The sequence below is a fragment of the Staurois parvus genome, unplaced genomic scaffold (genome assembly GCF_062004578.1).
Source record: "Staurois parvus isolate SC_StPar_1 unplaced genomic scaffold, SC_StPar_1.0 ptg000014l, whole genome shotgun sequence".
NCBI classification, from domain to species: domain Eukaryota; kingdom Metazoa; phylum Chordata; class Amphibia; order Anura; family Ranidae; genus Staurois; species Staurois parvus.
In genome coordinates this window covers 6,378,100-6,395,821 of record NW_028317810.1, presented here as the reverse complement: position 1 = coordinate 6,395,821, position 17,722 = coordinate 6,378,100, and the positions used below count along the sequence as shown (strand labels likewise).

General features: G+C 37.8%; 1 protein-coding gene across 3 annotated transcripts in view; it reads right to left on the bottom strand.

Moving 5' to 3' along the window:
- Positions 1-17,722, bottom strand: part of WSCD2 (WSC domain sialate O sulfotransferase 2) — a 405,505-nt gene that overhangs the window by 324,884 nt on the left and 62,899 nt on the right. For 2 of the 3 annotated variants that reach the window (XM_089677027.1, XM_089677035.1), the window contains exon 2: positions 271-324. The exons of the other annotated variant lie outside the window; for it this stretch is intronic. The gene's annotated coding sequence lies outside the window, so the exon portion shown is untranslated. The remainder of the gene's footprint in view (positions 1-270; positions 325-17,722) is intronic. 3 annotated transcript variants of the gene reach the window in all.

Below are 17,722 nucleotides of genomic sequence, written 5' to 3'. Positions count from 1 at the left end.
CCTACATACTCTGGAAATCCTGTACTATAGTGAGATGTTACTAACAATCCTTACAGAATGACCCAAGCACATAAGTTCCCCACATCAACTTATTTTCTAATTTTCTTTTGTATATGACATACCATGGATATTCTAATAAACATATTGCTTCGGTATCTAAACTTCTGTGACTTTAGCTTTGCTGTTATTTTTCTGAAACTGTTATGTCCTTATGCATTCCTTATTACACATTCACCAATGTGCATGTGTGTTGTTTGACAGATAGCTTACCTTTCTCATACAGAAGTCTGGATAATTTGTAGAAAGTATCAGGATGGTGTGAAACTGGAGATAAAGAATAAAGACTGCAGTCAAAACAAATAGCTAATTTAAAAAAACAAACAAACAAACATGTATATTGGGTTTGTATATATTTTCTTCACATTAACATATTTTTCTTTACTTGTTATGCTCAGGACTTAAAGTGTTACTAAACCCAGGACCCTGCATTCACTATATCTGGTCTCCCACAGTACACACAACATGGACATGCAATTATTTTATTAAATATATACTTCTAAATACCTTTTCTCATCATCAGTATATAGCAGTTTTGTGACTATTATCAGTGTCCGGTCTAGCACTGCTTAATTTTGTAGGAGGAGTTTTCATTCTCCTCTGACTGTCCTATGAGGCTGCATAACCTTGACCCTCTGTCCGAACAGCGCTGATTAGCCCTCTGCTGATCACATGCACCCTGCCAAAGAAAAAAAACCTCTCTAGCAATACACACTAAACTGCAGCTGTGTTTCAGATCTGTAAATAAAAAAAGGCTAATGTGCTTTTCACGGCCATGTGAATGAAGCCAATTTGTTGTAAGAATCTGTACTCACCGCTGTATTACTGATCTTTACGCAGCTGTGTGCATTGTTCCATTGAAAACAATGCATCTATATTCAGATTAGTAAAAAGGTATTTTTGTACTCCCTTGTGCAAGAGGCCTTAGTCTCATTTTCACATATTTAGCTAGTTAAACATTCAGCTATGCTGAATGATGTTTAGAGAACTCAGTTGGGTATCACGGCATTGAGGCACCGTTTACACCAGTATGTCTGCAATCTCTGACCATCTCCTGCAGTATGCCTGCAGTCTCTAATCATCTCCTGTAGTATGCCTGCAGTCTCTGACCATATCATCTAGTATGCCAGCAGTCTCTGACCATCTCCTGTAATATGCCAGCAGTCTCTGACCATCTCCTGTAGTATGACTGCAGTCTCTGACCATCTCCTGTAGTATATCTGCAGTCTCTGACCATCTCCTGTAGTATGCTTGCAGTCTCTGACCATCTCCTCTAGTATGTCTGCAGTCTCTGACCACGTCCTGTAGCATGTCTGCAGTCTCTCAAAATCTTAGCAGTTGACCATCACTGGTATGCAGTAATGGCTTACTCCCAATAAGAAAAAAACAAACCGAAAAAAAAAACCCCCCATCATAACTGGCATCTTCTCCCCAGACACCAAAAAACACCATCACAGCCATATATATAAAATATAAAATATATACAGTATATGCAAAAAATAAGTTAAAATGTTAATGATATGCTTTTTGTAGAGAAAACACAGGTTGCGCTCATATTATAAAAATATAAAATGATAAATGTATCAACAACATATAATCAGTGTCCAAAATAAATGCTGAATAATATAAAGTCCAAACACTAATATAACTGTGTCATGATATTGTTCTAAGAAACTCTCAGTGTCCAACAAAATTCACCATGCAGAAAATCCACCAGATACATTAAATGAACTCACCAGAGCAATTTGTTGATCAAATTATAAATCAGCATAAGCGCTTTCTGCTCTGGGAGCAATACTCTGCAGGAGAATGAACAGCACTGTAGACTCTATCCTTAGAATCAGGGAGCAATACTCTGCAGGGAATACTTGGCAATATGGATAAAACTCTTTAGTAGTCACCGCCTCCTCAGATGTTCAGAACAGTACTCGGGATATAAGAGAATAGAAACTCATGCTGCAGTACCATTAAAGCCTTCTTTTATTTAAAAAATCATTGCACTTACAATTATCAGTGTCCTAGCCGACACCAGCAAACAAAGCATTCTCAGTACTCAATGAACGAACCCAGCCTTGCCCAGCATACACAGACGCTGACAGCTTGGGAACGTCGTGACGTCACATCCACAGGCTCTGCCCTACGCGTTTTGTCATTCAACGTCCTCACGGAGCGGATGGATGTGAGACACCCTACTCTTACTATATATGCTCTACATTGGCGGTATTCCGGCATTACTTCAAATCAATCAGAAACCATATAGCACATGTTGCCCATAATTACAAGCAATAATTACAAGCAACTACCGACATGAAAATATCCATAAACAGTTGAATACAATAAAAATACCATATAAAAAATCAATACAACTCTACAAAATCATCGGAAAGAGGGAGAAGATAATAGATTCCCCATATTGTCAAAACATTTCATCTTCCAGCTCTTACTAATTAATCATGAATCATATCACCAGAAAAAATATATGTAAGTATATAGTTGTTTCTGCAACAAAATACATTTAAAGGACCAGTACATTCATTAAAGAAGAAATCTATCCGTGAGTTCCTCAACTAAAAAAACATAATAAAACATTAAAAATTTGTGAGAAAGCAGTTCAAATAATGTCTATATTTAAACCAATAGGTTTTAAAGAATTAATTTCATATATCCAATATGTTTCTTTCTTTTGATATTTCATTGATCATATCAGTTCCTCTCCAATGTTGTTTAACTTTATCTATACCATAAAACGTGAGTAGACTACGATCACAATTATGTTTTAATTTGAAATGTCTTGACACGCTATGTTTGTCAAAACCTCTTTTAATATTACCAATATGTTCACCTATTCTAGTTTTCAAACACCTCCCTGTTCTACCTACATATTGAAGGTGACACGGGCATTCTAAAACACACACCACATGTGCAGAATTGCAAGAGATCAAAGAGTTAATCTTATATTCTTTATTCATGGATGTTGAGTGGAAGGTTTTCCTTTTCTTTTTGAATTCTTTATTAACACTCTACAAGCTTTACACATATTACAGTGGAAGAAACCTTTTAAATCAGGGAATATATCTACCCTTTTAGGTCCTCAGAGACTTATTCTTTCTGTATACAAATCTAGGTCTTATAGGGATAATATTTTTTAATATTTCATATATCCAATATGTTTCTTTCTTTGATATTTTATTGATCATATCAGTTCCTCTCCAATGTTGTTTAACCTTATCTATACCATAAAACGTGAGTAAACTAGGATCACAATTATGTTTTAATTTGAAATGTCTTGACATGCTATGTTTGTCAAAACCTCTTCAGGTTAGGTTTTGCAGCTTATATAATTTTATATATTTCATATACTTTTTTTCACTAGAGTAATATATATTTTTCTGTGGCACTATCCATCATTTTTCTGAATTTTGTGGGTTTCTCTAATTGAGTTATCTGGACTCAGCTGCCATGGATATTTTTGGTTATATGGAGAAAAGAAAATTGGATTTAGAAGTGTTTAATTCCACAGGTGTTAGGAATGGGGTTAATCTTGAAGAAAATTTTAAATGTTTAAAACATCTTTTGGAGAAACAGATAAAAATTTGGTGGGATGGCAGTACCTTAGAACTTTATTTGAAAGAAAAAATTACACCAAGGAGATTAAGATGGGATATACCAGCTAATGATGGATTAGAGGACAAAGAACTGATGGAAGATTGTTTTTTGTTATTTAATCGGTGTGAAAGCAAACTGTTGGAATTAATCATAAAAAGAAGACAGGTGAAGTTGAAGAAAATAGATATAAGGATTAAAGAGTTAAAATATATTATGTTGTCATTTGTGGTAACTAGTGAATATAAAGAGAAATCAAAAATAGTACAAGAATACATTGTGAAAATTGATAAGGATACAAAAAATAAAAAAGTTAAGAAATATAAAAGAGATACAGATGATTATAAAAATAATGAAGTATATAAATGGCAAGATAATATAAACATTGAAGAATGTGACTCAAAACAATCAACACCTGAAAAAGAGCAAGTGAACTGTTTAAAATCCCCATTGAGCAAAAACATATTAATACACCTCCCTTCAAACAAAAAGTGCAATTCCAAAGGAATTTAGAGAGTGTTGGAAATACACCTGATAGAGGGATACAACAGCAAGGGTATTATAATGAAGGGCGTGGTAGATCTATGAGAAGTTTTTTTGGTCATAGAAGACCAGGAGGTTATAGAGAGAATTGGTATAGAAGTGGGGGGGGGGGGGTTTCAAGAACATTTCCCTGGAAAGGGGGGTTTTCAGAATCACAACAGGGGATGGAATTTGGCACCGAGAGGTTACAGACCCCAAGGAAGGGGTTGGAGAGAACAGGAAACTTATGGCAGAGGAGATGTAATAGAAGGTACAGAGGAAAGAGAGGAGGTAGGAGAAAAGAAAAGGAAAAGAGAACATTAGGGACTGGTATTTTTAATTTAAGCAATGTTGTCTTGATGGAGAGAGAATTGAAGGTATTAGATCTAGGTTTGAAATATGTACCAAAAACGTTTGTGAGAAAATTAAATATAAAAATTTTCAACATAGTGGGCTGAAAAATGCTTCCACGTTCAATCCAAAGAATTCTGGGAACAAATGTTTAGAGGTATTTAAAAGCATGGTAGAAAATTATGTTAAAAACATGGATGTGAGTGGATCTGGTTATATTCCTAAAGATATTATTCAAAGTATTGAGGATCTAGAAAAAAAGAAAAACATAGTGATCAGAGGAGCAGATAAAGGAGGAAATATTGTGATTTTGAATAAAATTGATTATGAAGTAGAAATGGAAAGATTATTGAGTATTAAGGACACATATAAAAGTTTAACATCAAATCCCACTAAAAAACTTAAAGTTCAAATAAAACATCTTATAAGAAAAAAGGGAAAGAAATAGGAGTCCTGAATGATAAAGAAGCAAAATATCTCTTGATAAAAAACCCTAGGATATCCACCGTTTATTACTTACCCAAATTACACAAAAATAAGGATAAACCTCCTGGAAGGCCTATAGTTAGCGGGATTAATTCCCTTTTTGCACGGGTAGGAGAATATATTGATTTGTTTCTACAAGATATAGTTATGAATAATAGATCCTTTCTTAAATATAGTTGGGAACTTATTAATATCCTTAAATCAATGAATAATACTACTGACTGTTTTCTGGTTACTATAGATGTAGAATCATTATATACAAATATTAATCAAAGGGATAGTATAAGAGCAGTGAGATGGGCTTTAAAACATAAGACGAATTTAGAAAGAGCTCAAAGATGCTGAGGCAGCACAGTGGCTAAATGGTTAGCACTTCCACCTGGCAGTACTAGGGTCGTTGGTTCGAATCCCAGCCATGGCACCACCTGCCTGGAGTTTGCATGTTCTCCCTGTGCCTGCGTGGGTTTCCTCGAGGTACTCCGGTTTCCTCCCACACTCCAAAGACATGCTGGTAGGTTAATTGGCTCCTGTCTAAATTGGCCCTAATATGTGAATGTAAGTTAGGGACCTTAGATTGTACGTCCTTTGAGGGTTAGGGACAGATGTGAATGTACAATATATATGTGTAAAGCACTGCATAAATTGATAGCGCTATATAAGTACCTGAAATAATTAAATTATTGAGCTATTGGAATTTGCTATGAATAATAATTTTTTTGAGTATAACACCTTTTTAAAGCAGTGCAAGGGCGTTGCAATGGGAGCTAAGTATGCTCCTAGTGTGGCAAATTTAGTAATGGATAAATGGGAAGAGGAATGTATTTATGACAAATGGCCAGAATGGCGCTATATAAGAGGTACATTGATGACATTGTCATAGTATGGAGAGGGACTTTAGAAGATCTAGATAAATTCAAACATATCAATATTAACAAATATGGTTTGAAATTTACTGTTATGAGCGATTTCAAACAAATTAACTTTTTGGTTTTAATATTGTTTAAAAATAAAGAGCAAATTCTAACAAAAACATTTTTCAAAGATATAGATAAAAACAGCTATATACCCGTTTCAAGTGGCCATCATCCCAGATGGCTATATAGTACCCCTAGAAGTCAATTCACTAGAATAAAAAGAAATTGTAGTGACAGAAAGGATTTCATAGATCAGACTAATATATTAATTGAAAGATTCATTGAGAAAGGATATGATACGTGTTTTCTTAAAAAGGAGAGAGAACTCATCAATGAAGAGATAGAGAGACACTTCTAATAATAAAAAGAATAATAATAGATTTGATTATATATTTTTTGTTACTAACTATAATATGCAAAACAAAAAAGTTGAACGTATTTATAAAAAATACTGGCCAATCTTATTAAAAGATGAAGTATTAAAAAATATTATCCCAATAAGACCTAGATTTGTATACAGAAAGAATAAGTCTCTGAGGACCTAAAAAGGTAGATATGTTCCCTGATTTAAAAGGTTTCTTCCACTGTAATAAGTGCAAAGCTTGTAAGAGTGTTAATAAAGAATTCAAAAAGAAAAGGAAAACCTTCCACTCAACATCCATGAATAAAGAATATAAGATTAACTCTTTGATCTCTTGCAATTCTTCACATGTGGTGTATGTTTTAGAATGCCCGTGTCACCTTCAATATGTAGGTAGAACAGGGAGGTGTTTAACCTCCTTGGCGGTATTCCCGAGTGTAGCTCGGGGTAACATTTCAGTACCAAAAGCGGTAACCCCGAGCTACACTCGGGAATACCATGCGGCACTGCTCCGGCATGTGTTCTTCACTTACCTTACCCTGCGCTCCCACGATGTGTCCCCTGCAGCGTCCCCGGCCATCTCCTCCGGCATCCGGCTTCTGTGTCCTGTCCCTGTGACGTCGGGACGTACGGGCGCCGCCGCCGCCGGCGGTGGGAAATTTAAAAATTTTAAAAAATGTCATTTTTTTTTTTTTCATTTTACACAGTAAAACATTGCTGTTTCAACCTATTTCACATACATATTGTCCCTAGTGTTTTGTCCTGCGCCCTGCCTGCATTTTGTCTGTTCTTTCTGCCTGGAAACTGAGAAATGTCCATGGCGTCCAAAAAGTGTCCCTTTAGGTCAAAAGCGGTTTAGACCAGCTAGAGAACAGCGATAGTAAATCAGAACCACTTGCAGAATTGAGTGATAATGATTCGTGGGGGAAATTCGTCATCAGAAACTGAAAACGATTTTGCGACTGAGCTCAGCAATGTGCGAACTTGGCGCTCTATTTCACATTTCAGTGTTTTTGGTTTGATTATATTATTGAATTAAATTTTTTATTATTTTTATATTATTTTTATGATTATTTATTAAATTATAATTTATGATTTTGTGTTTCAAATTTTATCATACCCGGGATGTTTACTAGACTCTTGTTCGGACAGATTTCAGTGAGTTTTTCCTAAAAATTACAGCCTACAATAAAAAAAATACATATTTCCATGCAAAAAAATGGTACCGCTTTCAGCACCAAAAATCTGAAATAATCATACCGCCAGGGAGGTTAAAACTAGAATAGGTGAACATATTGGTAATATTAAAAGAGGTTTTGACAAACATAGCGTGTCAAGACATTTCAAATTAAAACATAATTGTGATCGTAGTCTACTCACGTTTTATGGTATAGATAAGGTTAAACAACATTGGAGAGGAACTGATATGATCAATGAAATATCAAAAGAAAGAAACATATTGGATATATGAAATGAATTCTTTAAAACCTAATGGTTTAAATATAGACATTGATTTGAACTGCTTTCTCACAAATTTTTAATGTTTTATTATGTTTTTTTAGTTGAGGAACTCACGGATAGATTTCTTCTTTAAGGAATGTACTGGCCCTTTAAATGTATTTTGCTGCAGAAACAGCTATATATTATATATATTTTTTCAGGTGATATGATTCACGATTAATTAGTAAGAGCTGGAAGATTAAATGATTCTATTTTGCCAGTTTTGACAATATGGGGAATCTATTAACGTCTCCCTCTTTCCGATGTTTTTGTAGAGTTGTATTGATTTTGTATATGGTATTTTTATTATATTCAACTGTTTATGGATATTTTCATGTTGGTAGTTGCTTGTAATTATGGGAAACATGTGGTATACGGTTTCTGATTGATTTGAAGTAATGCCGGAATACCGCCAATGTAGAGCATATATAGTGAGAGCAGGGTGTCTCACATCCATCCGCTCCGTGAGGACGTCGAATGACGAAACGCGTAGGGCAGAGCCTGTGAATGTGACGTCAACACGTTCCCGAGCTGTCAGCATCTGTGTATGCTGGACGAGACTGGGTTAGTTCATTGAGTACTGAGAATGCTTTGTTTGCTGGTGTCGGCTAGGACACCGATAATTGTAAGTGCAATGATTTTTTAAATAAAAGAAGGTTTTAATGGTAATGCAGCATGAGTTTCTATTCTCTTATATCCCGGGTACTGTTCTGAACATCTGCGGAGGCGGGGACTACTAAAGAGTTTTTACCATATTGCCGAGTATTCCCTGCAGAGTATTGCTCCCTGATTCTAAGGATAGAGTCTACAGTGCTGTTCATTCTCCTGCAGAGTATTGCTCCCAGAGCAGAAAGCGCTTACACTGATTTATAATTTGATCAACATATTGCTCTGGTGAGTTCATTTAATGTATCTGGTGGTGGATTTTGTGCACAGTGAATTTTGTTGGACACTGGAGTTTCTTTGAACAATATCGTGACACAAAGTTATATTAGTGTTTGGACTTTATATTATTCAGCATTTATTTTGGACACTGATTATATGTTGTTGATACATTCATAATTTTATATTTTTATAATATGAGCGCAACCTGTGTTTTCACTATTATATGCACCTTTTCAGGTTAGGCTTTGCAGCTTATATAATTTTATATACATTTTTTTTCACTAGAGTAATATATATTTTTCTGTGGCGCTATCCAATATTTTTCCGAATTGTATGCTTTTTGTAGAACCACGCCCATATTAAATTAATGCTCTGCCCCTAAGTACATGCTTCGCCTCCAGTGGCTTTCTAGACACACAGAAAAAAAGGTGTCCCTAAAAACGTTTTTGAAATGTTGGCAATCATGGAATAGTAGGGTGTATACAATATCTCAAAATATCTTAACGTATTTTGCCACATCAAACACTTCATAAAAATTCTGAATATGCACTGTACTTCAAAGTGCAACAGCCAATGCAAGACAGATATTGGAGTGGTGTAAATCTTCAGACAGATGGTGAGCCCTGATTCATGCATATGAAAATTTGGATGCGTTTTGAACTGCACTGAATTGCATGACAGCCAAAAAAAATAGTTTTCTGTGGAGCCCGCTCAGATACCTACGGGCCAGCCACAATGCGATTTTGAAAAGGGTCCTGTGCGATTTTTAGTGCAGTGCGGGTGCGATTTCCAGCCTGATACACTTTATTAATTGGCATTGGAATCGCACCTACACCATCTGAAGAAAATTGCAACGCATGGGTCATTAAAACTGCATTGCATCCCGCACTACAAATATGTGAACCCAGGCTCAGAGAAAATGCTGTGAATATAATTATAGCTAATAGGCCTATGATCAATATAACTATGGGCAAGCTGAGTACAAACACAGTCCACACAAGTTACAGGAAAAAATCTAAACATTTAGGGTTCTTTCACATGGGGCGGACTCGTTTAGCGGATCCACTTGCTCAGCGGGGGATCTCTCTGCTGATCCCCACTGAGCAAGCGGATGACAGCTCTGTGTCTCCTCCACTGCTGCAGAGCAGACACAGAGCTGCTCGCTGTCCTTAATGGGTGGTCAGATAAAAATGAACCACCTGTCCATTTTCATCAGACCCAATCCAATGGACGGAAGGGGAATTGGATCCCCATTCATTATTTTTTGGTGTATCAGATCGGATCAGATGCCTGTGGGTGTAAACGCTTACACCTGCTGCTCCATAGAGGAGAATGGAGGTTCCGATTGGGTCCGCCTGAAAAACGGGCAGGCGGACCTGATCGGAACGTTCTTGTGAAAGAGCCCTTAAAGTCAGACATCATTCAGAGATAGATAAACCACTATCAGGCACAAGCAAGCAGATAAACCTGTTGATCAGGCATATGCTTAAGTTCTGGCCTTGCTTTCAAGCCTTCTAATGAAGTCAGGTGTGCTCAAGGGAGACCTGAGCTGCAGTGCTAAACAACAACCAGCAGATAGATTCAAAGTTGATTTTCAACACATACAGAATAGGTGGTGTCATGGATCTCTGGTGCCACATGTATGCACACCTGTGTTTATGATGGAAGTGTGCTCCATAGTGCACCCCCTTCATGGAGACTGAGCTGTGAATGACAGCTCCTGGTGTCCTACTAATGATCAGGAGCTGAGAAGACTGGATTGGCTATGATAGTGCTCATGAGCTGTAAAACCCACCCCTGTACTCTTTCACCTTTAAATTGAGGAAAAGATACATTGTATCATTTTTTCCACACTGGAGGAGAAGAATATAAACAAAAAGTATGTGCAAATAAAATAAACAAAATAAAAAAATCTAAAAAAGGTAGATCATGGCTTGTGTCAGTGCCAGTGTGTTATACGTATGATTAAAAAATGTATAAATCCTCATGCACACTGAACATTTTGATAACGCTGGTAACGTTAGCTGTGTAAAGTCACATACAAACGTGAGTTTTTAAGCTTTCTTTAGAGTTTTTGCATTAGTGTTTAACAGCGTTTTGCCACGTTTAGCAGAATTTTCCAGTGTTTTTCATCGGTTGTGTTTTTAGCGTTATTTAGCATTTTCTTGACCAAAAAACAGTGTTTTGGTTAAGAAAATGATAAAAAACACTAACAATGCAAATTGTCCAAAAACGCCGGTTTGTGGCGTTTTACCACGTTTTTCAGCATTTTTCAGTGTTAGAGTATTTTTACAGATAAAAACTCCTCTAGAAACCCACTAGTCCTGGGTTTTTTTTTAGAGCCAAAAAACATCCCAGACAAAAAACGTTGATTACAGTCCATGTGTGCATGGGCACATAGGATAACATGCTGGAAAGTTTACTAGCTGTAGAAAAAAAAAGTCAAAAGCCAAAAAGAGCAGCTGTAAAAATGTCCAGTGTGCATGAGGACTAAGTGTACATGTCAGTGTGTTTTAAATAAGATGAAAAGCACAATGTGCAGACCATTTTTTATTCTAGGATTACTATTTATCCTGAAAAAAACAGGTCTCATCAATCTGGATACACTAAGTAAATTAAATGATATGTATAGTTTTACCAACACATATCAAAGTTGCAAAATTGGGTTCAGGCGCTAAGGTTTGATTTACCTTCCATCATAAAGAGATTACAACATGCATGTTTTTCTCTGTTTGTTTTAGATGTTGGTTGAAGTTTGAGTTAAATATTTCAGTGAAATATAAGTAGTATTACCCAGGTATTTTTCATTAGGCATTAATCTATTATTTCCAAAAAAGTGCCGCTAACTGGAGACCTTCTATAATAAGTACAACGTTAGAAGATAATTCAGTTGTGCCATCTATTTCTTTATAAATGAAAGTGGTTTAAACAATTTTCTAGTAATGTATACTGCAGGCTGAAATGCCTGCATCAGTCTTACGGTGCTTATCCTAAAAATGTTGACCTATCAGATCAGAGCACAGTATACTCCTGACTTTGTTTAAATTATGCATAGTTACAAGGAATTTTGTAAGTCACTAAAGCGTTGTGGACCTTGATCTCGACATTGAAGGAGCCTGTCCAAATGATATCCACGGTAAATGTATATTAAATTCCAATGTCCTCCATTATCTGTACTATCCGTCTGCTGTAAATCTCATAAAACAGTGTCATATAATCCCAGAGAAGTAGACTTCAACACAGCTAGGAAAATATACTTGTGACATGAGTATGCATTACAAATTGAATCAGAACTGCAAGATGAAGAATTCCCCTGGGGTGCTTGTGTTTTAGAAGATGCTGAGGAAATCCAAGAGGCTATTTCACACATTTCTGGCTTACTTCCTCATATTTAGCTCTTAAAAATAGAAATGTGAGCCTGCAAGATTGAACTCTTTCAGAAAGTGATATGAGGTCTGCATAATCTAAATGACATTCTGAAGACTGTCCGGCGGTGATCTTTGTTCACCAGTGGCTGACCATGATTTAAAGAAGGTGAATCTCTGTATTTAACATGTAACAGACCGTCTGCCGAGCTTACTAAGTAACAAAACACATTGAAAGCTGACTTGACACGTATCTGCCATGTTTCTATTTTTAGAGAATGTAGATAAAAAAAAAATCAAAAGATTGATCAGATATGTGGCATATTCCAAATTAGGAATAAGGGTTATAGCTTCATACATATCAATATATTCAAGGTCATTCTTTCCTTAAGACAGTGTAAATTCTTGTATTGAGCAGATGCATCAACAGCCAGGATATTGGAGAATAATGCAAGGAATGAGGCATTGAAAAGAGATCGTGCTGCCTCCAGAATATTCTGCATCCAACTATTCTGGGAGTGTTACAGTAGATGTCTGGTGCCCATCTGTGCTCTGTGCTTCCATCTACCAGATACCTATGTCATTACAGCAAATACAGTATTAGTGATGAAGGAGCCAGCAAATAAAAGCACAGTATGCAATGGGGAACCAGACATCTGACATATCTGAAAGTATGTCTGATGGAGAAGATTCTCCAGCAGAGGTATGTCTTTAACACAGAGCATTGAGTACTTTAGATCGTAAAATTTGAAATTCCACTTATCCTTGCAAGAAAAGTTATAACTGTTTTAAAACCAAAAATACTTTAAAAGGGTATTTGGAAATTTTTAAAATGCGTTCTCTGCATCTGGTAAGCTCCTGAGTCTTGGGGTACCAGGGGCGGACTGACCATTTGGAAACTCGGGCACTGCCCGAGGGCCCGGGGTCAGTAGGGGGCCCCATGATATGCCCCTAGTACCTTTTTCATAGGTTTTTATGAGTTTGGGCAAGGACACAGGGGCCCCATGATCCCATATTGCCCGGGGCCCCATGAGTTGTCAGTCCGCCCCTGTGGGGTACACTATACAAAGGATCTTACGTTCTGCCCAGACTTAGAGGCAAGCCCCCAGAGCTAATCTCCTTCATCTAACTGTCCAAAGCAGGAGGCCTCAATGGCTAAAATAGGCTTTTATCTTGCAATTATGATTGCTGGTAGGAGGAGGTGTTGGGTTTTATGCCTCATTTCCAAGGCTTAGTCAGTCTATCATCATTATTTATAGTGATTACTGCCCTTCATAGAGCCATTTTTCTTAACCTCCCTGGCGGTATTCCCGAGTGTAGCTCGGGGTAAAGTTTCAGTACCACAAGCGGTAACCCCGAGCTACACTCGGGCTTACCATGCAGCGCTGCTCCGTGATCATTCGATCACTTACCTTCTCCTGTGCTCCCGCGATGTCCCTCCTGCAGTGTCCCCGACAATGTAATCCAGCGGATGCCGGCATCTGTCATCTGGGTTCTGTCCCCTGCGAGCGTCGGGATGTATGGGGGACGGAACAGCGGGAAGTTTGAAAATGACAAAAAGTGACATTCACTAAAATCACATAGTAAAACATTACTGTATCAAACCATTTCACATACATTTTGTCCCTACTGCTTTGTCCTGTGCCCTGCCTGCATTTTTACTGTTTTTTCTGCCTGGAAACTGAGAAACGTCCATGGCGTCCAAAAAACGTCCCTTTATGTCAAAAGCGATTTTAGACCAGCATGAGAACAGCAATAGTAAATTAGAACCACTTGCAGAATTGAGTGATAATGATTCATGGGGAAATTCGTCATCAGACTCTGAAAACGATTTTGTGACTTTGCTCAGTGATGTGCGAACTTGGCGCTATATTTCAAATTTCAGTGTTTTTGGTTTGATTATATTATTGAATTAAATGTATTATTATATTATTATTTTTTATGATTATTTATTAAATTATAATTTATGATTTTGTGTTTCAAATTTTATCATACCCGGGATGTTTACTAGATTCTTGTTCGGACAGATTTCAGTGAGTTATTCCTAAAAATTACAGCCTACAATAAAAAAACTACATATTTCCATGCAAAAAAATGTACCGCTTTGAGCACAGAAATATGGACATAATCAGACCGTTAGGGAGGTTAATTCACAAAAGCACATGTTCTGATGCCATGAACCAAACAGATGTCATTTAATCGGTCTTGATTTTTTGGTATGTGTCAGTTGTGTTTTTTTAAAGGAAAAAATATATTAAAAAAATTAAGGACATTTTGATTTTGATGCAGTTTATCAATTGTTAATATTTAGGCTACACAATGGACCATATCTAATACATCTTCTTTCTTCTTCTCTATCTTGAAACAGAATAATATGTTTTTAATACATATTCAGATCAGAGTGGATGCCATAGTTGCCCCGCTGATATCTGGCAAACACTACAAATGTGAAAGAGTGAAAGAGTGCCAATGAATAATCCTTTCTTGTTTGCCTCACTTCTTCCCATGAATATAGAGCAGAGTCTTGGTTATGGGTATTTGGCATTTTGAGCCTTTTTTCTGTTGACGAAATGTTCAGAACTCTTAACCACTTGCCTACCAGGTACTTTCACCCCCTTCCTGCCCAGACCAATTTTCAGATTTCAGACTATTGTGCAGAAATATCACTGCACCCATTTTTTTACACAAATGGAGCTTTCTTTTGGTGGTATTTAATCACCACTGGGTTTCTTATTTTTTTGTTAAACAAAAAAAAGACCAACATTTTGGGAAAAAAAAGTTTTTCTTAGTTTTCTAAAATTTTTTAAACAAGTAATTTATCTCCTTCACTGATGTGAGCTGATGAGGCTGCACCAATAGGCGGCACTGATGGGAACTGATAGACAGCACTGATAGGTGACACTGATGAGGAGGCACTGATGGGCACTGACAGACATCACTGATGAGCACCGTCAGGCATCGCTGATGAGCACTGATAGGTGTCACTGATGAGTACTAATAGACTGCACTGATGAGGAGGCACTGATAGATGACAGTGATGGGCACTGACAGTAATCACTGATGGCCACTGATAGACAGTACTGAAGGGCAGAACTTATGGGCACTGATGGGGCTGCACTGATAATCAGGGCACTAATGATCAGTGCCCTGATTATTAGTGTAGATGTCTTCTCTAAAAATTGCCACTTATCCGCTCTCCTCTCCTCACACGCTGTCAGGAGTGCCGATAACTGGCATTTCCTGTTTACATGTAATCAGCTGTGATTGGACACAGCTGATCACATGGTAAAGAGCTTACATCATCTGCTCTTTAACGCAATTGGTGATCTCCCAGAACAAGAGAGCTCCCGCCCATCCATCATTTGTCAAAACAGTGGGTGGGGGGTGGTTAAAGGTAATAATAAATGGTGTGATGCCTGATGAAATACCTAGTCTTCACTGTTTTTCACAGCCAAATGAATAGATCTACCTTCACCTCAGTATGGCTGTGGCAGACAGGGGTTTATTTACTAAAGCTGGTTCGCTCAGAATCTGGTGCAGCTGTGCATGGTAGCCAATCAGCTTGTAACCTCAGCTTGTTCAATTAAGCTTTAGCAATAATACCTGGAAGCTGATTGGTTTCTATGCAGAAGTGCACGAGATTCTGAATGAACCAGCTTTAGTAAATAAACCCCTCAGTGACCCCAGCTTGTCTATGAAATCAACTTTTTGGAAATATTGCTACACAGGATACACTAGCACTTGCAGTCACCAGTGTACTCTGCTTAGTGATGATAGGCAGGTAAACAGCCCAACCTCTTAGTCTACCTCAGTGCCTTTTGTGGACATGTTGGGTTTCCTCTAGAGCAGCGATGGCAAACCTTTTAGAGTCCGAGTGCCCAAACTGCAACCCAAACCCATTTATTTATCACAAAGTGCCAACACTGCAATTAAACCTGAATACTGAGGTTTTAGTTTAGAACAAAACAACCCACTGACCACCAGCAAAGTTCCACTGACCACCAGCACAAGGGGGCAAAGTTCCACTGACCACCAGCACAAGGGGGCAAAGATCCACTGACCACCAGCACAAGGGGTCAAAGTTCCACTGACCACCAGCACAAGGGGTCAAAGTTCCACTGAGCACCAGCACAAGGGGGCAAAGATCCACTGACCACCAACACAAGGGGGCAAAGATCCTCCAACCACCAGCACAAGGGGTCAAAGTTCCACTGAGCATCAGCACAAGGGGGCAAAGTTCCACTGACCACCAGCACAAGCTATAATCTTGTGTTAATAAAAACGAATATGTTAAAACTCACATCCCAGTCCAATATATATATCTTTGGCCGCGCACTCACTGGCCAAACGAAAGCTTGAACGAGTCGCGGCTAATGTGTAGTGGCTCATGACATCATCACTGCTACTCCTTTCTGAGCATGAGCATGGCCCCTGTGCACTGTTATCCGATGCTCGGCTGCTGGGGCGATGCTGGGGTGACTTGGCTTGTGTACCAACAGAGAGGGCTTTGCGTGCCCACCGCGGCACACATGCCATAGGTTTGCCACCACTGCTCTAGAGAAAGAAGTACTCAGAATCCTTGGTTCAACGCAGAGGAACCCTTGACGTAACTTTCCGGTCTTGGAACCCCTGCTAAAAATGGCTTTATCTACAATTCATGATACATTATTCTGACAGTCAGAGGTAAGAATGCTCCTGACGCTTGTGGTCATTGGGAAGAATTACCCCCTTACAGATTGCTAAAAAGATCAATGGTGTCAGTGGGAGCTTACCTGAGAGGCAAAAATTGCTCACTGCTCAAGGAACCCCTGGCCACCTCTGGAGGAACCCTGGTTGAGAAACCCTGCACTAGACCCACATGCTATCACTGGTTGTTATATAAACAGTATATATTAGTAGGAGGCTTTTGGTGAAGTGTGTTTTATTATATAAAAATATACAAAGCACACAGTCAGTCACATAGAATAATGGACTAAATTAGTATTCAAAAAATGTTCTGCAAGCTAATAAGTAAGATATTGTTCCACATTACAAGAACGCAATTTCAATGCATACTTGATTCTAATAATAGAACTGTGTGTACAGTACTGGAAACAGAGACTTGTATTGTCATGTGCTTTTAAATCTCCATTTCGGAGTCACAGAAAACCATTCAGAATGCAAAGCCATTACAATGACAACAGCAATGTATATGTGTCAGCTGTATGTAAAATGTTAATGGCATATTTTCCCTCTCACTGTACACAAACATCTGCGTTATGTATGTATGTATACATATACAAGCAGTTGCAGAAAACTAAGAATATAAATAATTCAATTAGAGATGCACAGTCTAATTTGCAGAACAGATACAAAGAGCTGTGACAAATCAGGAACAGCTGCCCGTAGACGGATACCACTGTGACAGGAATATATACAGACACTGATTTGGATATGGAGAAGGCTGTTGTGATTAAGGCTGTAAATCAAGTAGAGGATAGTAGTTGCGCTAAGGGGCAGTACCTCCCTGGCATACCAAACTAACTCATTTGCATGTCGTAAAAGACAAAGAAATATCACTGTATATCTCAAGGTAAGAGGACTGGCAGGATGTATCTATTCATTTCAAGTTTACATGAGCCATTAAAAGTCAGACATAATCATGCTGTCAATGTCAAGTTCTTCTGAAAAATTCTAGC